Raw genomic sequence first — 5,457 nt, 5'->3', positions numbered from 1 at the left:
TTTTAACGATGACATATGAATACTAATAATAAAGGGTATAGCAAGATAAGCTAAGAAAAATTGTAAGATTTCATAATTTTTAAAAGTCGCTAGTCAAATGTTGGTTACTTTAAGATGTAATATTAGTCTACAGTTTAATTTTTTGCTTTTGTTATACTATAGGGCCACCCGGTATAATGCAAGTCTCAGCCAATTCATATTATTTTCGTTATGTTCCTTCTGGACCTGCGGGCCGATTTTTGAGTCTCACTCGAATTCAGAAAATTGTCACTGAAAATAATAAGCAAGTCACCGTTTTCAACCGGTATTTTAGTGACAAAATCTCGTATGCGAGATTCAAAAATCGCCCTCTAGGTCGATGAAAGTTTTGTATGATGTAGAATATAAATTGGTTCATATTAAAAAAAAATATGGTGTTTGTACCAAGAGCCGAACTGGTTATACAGAGTGATTAAAAAATTTATTCAATTTTTTTTCATGAATTTTTATGGTTAGAAGGGTCATATTTTTTATAGCTTTTAGTGCCCATAATGTTTGTACAAAATTTGGAATTCGTACCTTTTATAGTTTCGGAGAAAAGAAATAAAACAGTTTTGGGGTTAATCGGGTATTTTTCACCCCCAGGGGGTATCAGGGGGATGAAACTTTGTACAGTGTATAACCTCTTCAAAAGGCATCATTTGATTATAGATCGCTGGGGACAATTTTTCTTAGGTTATCCTGCTATATTTGTTTCTTAGGTTACCCTTAGAGGTATATTTGTGACAGCACTGACAGCACATAAAACTACATAAACATATATGTACCTGGCTACGAGAGTACAGGATCACGAGCAACGTATCCTGTAAACTGACCCGTTGGGACGCCAGGGGCCCGTTTCTCGAAACGTACAAGCCTTGTATTACAAGTGCGCGAACTGTCAAATCATATGGGTTTTCATGGAAACACACTGGTAATACAAGACTTGTACCTTTCGAGAAATAGGCCCCTGGTCTGACTTCGTCCGCCACTGAGCACCTATCCATACCTAATTATACACCGTAAGCTCAGCCAGTGCGCAGCGTGCCTCGTACGTAAAGGCCTGGCCACGACAATGGTCTAAACTAAGGCGACCGGAGGCTTGCCTCCACATTTCTGTAGGCGTCATAGCATTTCTGCGACGCGAAACGAAAACGAAACGCCGCGAAAGGTAGACTGGCTCTGTCGCGCCAATATGGAAGAGCGATAGAGATAGATATCTATGAGCGTTTCGTTTCGTGAGCGTTCGTGCCATTCGGCTACGTACCCTTTACCGGGCGGCGAGAGCGATGCCACGACTGGCTAGACGGGTCGAGCGATTCCTCCCGGAACAACACATTTTGTTTTTATTATAAGACTTGGACCTGATTCCAGGCGAAGCCCTAACATCTCAGCACCGTATCCTCGTGGCTGTTTACGATTTACCAAAGCCCATTAGAACAATAGTGGATAGATCTCCTAGAACTAAGTGGGGGGCACTAGATAGCTCTAAAGGCGACACACTAATTGATGAGATGAGAAAGTACCTCGAGGCTGACTTGGATATAGACTATGAGTGCGCTGACCACATGTGGACTAAATTTGAAGAACAATGTAAAAGTAAAGCAACACAGATCTTAGGTGTGTCCAAAGGTCCTCTTAGTGGCGGCAAAAATCCTAAATGGTGGAATGAGAGGGTGCATGAGAGTTTGGCAGCTAAGAAATCCCAGTTTAAGGTTTGGCAAACTTCCCAATCAGATGAAGATCGAATTAAATATAAAGAAGCAAAGAAACTAGCGAAGCAAACCGTCGCACAAGAGAGAGCCAACTCAAACCAGGCTTTTTATGCCGACTTGGAAAACGCCAAAAATGAGACTGAAGTACTCAAAATTGCTAAAACTAGACATAGGTCAACAATGGATATTAGAGTAAATAAGTACATAAAGAACAAAAATCATCAACTAATCACAAACAACGAACAGATTAACGACAGGTGGTTAGAATACTATGAGCAACTACTTAATGAGGAATTCCCACATGAAGAACCAGCACCTCAAAATGCCACACATGGTCCTATAAAAAATGTGGACGAAGGAGAGGTCAAACTAGCGATCACAGCAATGAAAAATCGTAAAGCCCTAGGCCCAGACGAAGTACCGGCGGACTTATGGAAGCGATTAGGCCCGCCGGCAGTAACCTGGCTGACCAGGCTGTTTAACACCATCTTAACCACCAAAAATATCCCGGAGTCGTGGCGAAAAAGCTACTTATTGCCCTTCTACAAAAATAAAGGAGACGTGGCAGAGTGCGAAAATTATAGAGGTATAAAACTTACCTCGCATACGCTGAAAATATGGGAACGGATCATTAACAAACGTATCACAGCGCTCATCAGGATATCTCCAAGTCAGTTTGGGTTCACTGCTTCCAAATCCACCACCGACGCCATACAAGCGATCAGAATCTTGATGGAAAAGCATAAAATCAATAAAGTAGACCTACATCTAGCATTCATCGACCTTGAAAAGGCGTTTGACCGCGTGCCACGTAAACTTGTATGGCAAGCACTTCGAGCCCAAAACGTACCGGAATACTACATCCAGATTATTCAGGACATGTACTACGGTGCTACCACAAAAGTTCGAAGCCTGGCGGGTCTAAGCAAAGCTTTTGAGGTTAAAGTAGGCGTCCACCAGGGTTCTGCGCTGAGCCCTTTACTTTTTAATCTGGTGATGGATTACCTCACTAAGGACATACCGGCACCGTTACCATGGACCATGCTGTATGCAGACGATGTTGTACTAGCCGCAAATACTGCACAACATCTGCAGGAACTCCTCAATATGTGGACACAGTCCCTGGAAAAGTACGGCCTACGTGTTAGTAGGAGCAAAACCGAACACATGCAATGCTCCTTCAGTGGAAACACAAAGCAAGACACAATACACATCGGTACAACACCCATACCAACAGTGAGGAAGTTCAAATATCTGGGCTCCATGCTAACACCAGATGCAAACGTGGATGACGACGTCACACATCGCATAAGTGTCGCGTGGCAAAAATGGAGAACGCTGACAGGAGTACTGTGTGATCATCGTATGCCCGTAAAGGTGAAAGGCAAAGTGTACAAAACTGCAGTTCGCCCAGCCCTACTGTACGGATCCGAATGCTGGACAGTCAAGAAAATCCACGAACATAAGGTCCACGTCAATGAGATGAAGATGTTGAGATGGGCGGGAGGTGTGACTCGGCTCGATAAAGTGCGCAACGAATATATAAGAGGCAGCTTTAAAGTCGCACCAATCGCCCAGAAACTCACAGAGAACCGTCTCAGGTGGTACGGACATATCAAAAGACGCAGTGAGGACCATGTGGTTCAGATTGCACTAGGTTTGCCTGAGCGGAAAAGAGGTGGAGGCCGCCCGCCACTAACCTGGTGGTCAAAAATACAAAGAGACCTCAAGGAAGCCCATTTGCCTGAAAAGACAATCCAGGACAGAGTATCCTGGCGCAGACGAGTGAGGAGACCCGACCCCAAATAATGGGAAAAGGGTAGGACAAAGAAGAAGAAGACTTGGACCCGAGAACGTTATTATTATTCGCCAAGTGCCGCGAGCATACTGCGGAAAACTACGTTTGAGGAAAGTGCTCGTTGTAGGTTCGTCGCTCGTGCTCGGTTCGTCTAGCGTAGACCCACCAACCCTTAAATGCATAGTGATGTATATATGCATCATGCATTTTGGACTCTATTGACAGCTCGTCAAAATTCAAATTTGAATAAATCTTTGTCAAGGTCATGCATTTAAGGGTTAAAAGTACCTACCTACGTAACGTGGATAGCGAACGCGCGCGAATTTCGCGCGGCCCACCACACCGCTGGTCGCCTTAGACCAATGTTGTGCCCATTTTTCAAAATTGAAAGTTACAAGTTACAAGCGGAAGTCTCTTTCCAACTTGCCATAATAGACATTGACTACCGCTTGTAAATTGTAAGTTGTAGCTTTGAGAAATGGGCCTCAGGCCGTTGACTTATGAACCCGAGCGTCAAGGGCAATTTTAAGCACTGAAACGCGCGCACCACGTCATATGAATATACATCGGGCGTGTCCGGAACTACGGGTTCGTCGATACATAAAATTCAATTTATTGCACAGCTTTGGAACCATCTTTGGACGAAACTTTTCATTCAAATATAACCTTTAATTCATCAGTCATTCAATTGAGCAAAAATTATCAAATAAAAAATAAATTTTCTGCGTTACGTACGTAAACTATCACGACCTAAATAGTATTGTGTACTTTCAGGCATGGAGACGCTGATATAGCATCCACCGTAGACTAAGACCTAATGGAACGTTAACAAAGAATTACAATATATAAGATTCTCACTCACCAAGGTATATAACTAGTATATTACTTATATTCATTAATTATTTATAATTTACACAATAGTTAAGTACTTAAACTACTTAAAATCACAGGAACTAATTATGCAAAAGCTGCAAAAGCAATTCGCACCACAACCAACATAATAAAACAAAAACCTAATTATTATAAAATGTTAAGTTGTTAAGCCACTATGTGGAACTCTTGGGCAAACCTATATTAGTTAGGTTAATATTTCGTTTATATAAATATTGCAATGTGATAACAATTTACATTTATTCATCATTTATGTACATGTTTCCAAAAACATATTTTCATAATTATAAACCAGGTATCACAATATACACAATGTCAGGTTTTCTTCATTATTACAGCACAGAGGATATCATCTCGCTCGAATCTAGGGCAGAGCCCAACTGGGGAAGTACCTCCGCCTTACAGAAGTCCGCAAGCCAAATAGCACTAGACCCTACTCATAGTGTTGTGTTGCTGCCGGTGAGTAAGGCCGCCAGAGCTCAACGAGGGTGCGGTGTGCTGGTGACGGAAGGACCTACGGAACTAAATTTGTTCCGTCTATTGTCTGAGTCGTCGGCATCCCGAACCCTCCTTGGAACTTGTACACTCCTTTTTGCTGTGTACAGTCACGGACTTTAATTGTTGATCCACTTCTAGCTCATTTTATACTGGAACGTCATAGCTTAACTATGCTTAACTGTGATATGTCCAGTATAAAATGAGCTAGAAGTGGATCAACAATTAAAGTCCGTGACCGTACTTAACCCAGCACTAACCTAACCACAAAATTAAAATTTTGAAAAACCCCCGACCGCGACATAGTAGACCGATTTTAATGAAACATGGCTAAGAACACTCCCGACACAGCTTTCAGACAAAAAAAAACTAAATCTAAATCGGTGCATCCGTTCGGGAGCTACGATGCCGCAGACAGACAAACAAACAGACAGACAGACACGTCAAACTTATAACACCCCGTCGTTTTTGCGTCGGGGTTAAAAAGGGAGTGTACTAGTACAAGTTTCTAATGGGTTGGCAACGCGCATGTGATACTCC

The sequence above is a fragment of the Leguminivora glycinivorella genome, chromosome Z (genome assembly GCF_023078275.1).
Source record: "Leguminivora glycinivorella isolate SPB_JAAS2020 chromosome Z, LegGlyc_1.1, whole genome shotgun sequence".
NCBI classification, from domain to species: Eukaryota; Metazoa; Arthropoda; class Insecta; order Lepidoptera; family Tortricidae; genus Leguminivora; species Leguminivora glycinivorella.
The sequence above is the reverse complement of the archived record's forward strand: the minus strand, read 5'-3'. Positions refer to the sequence as shown.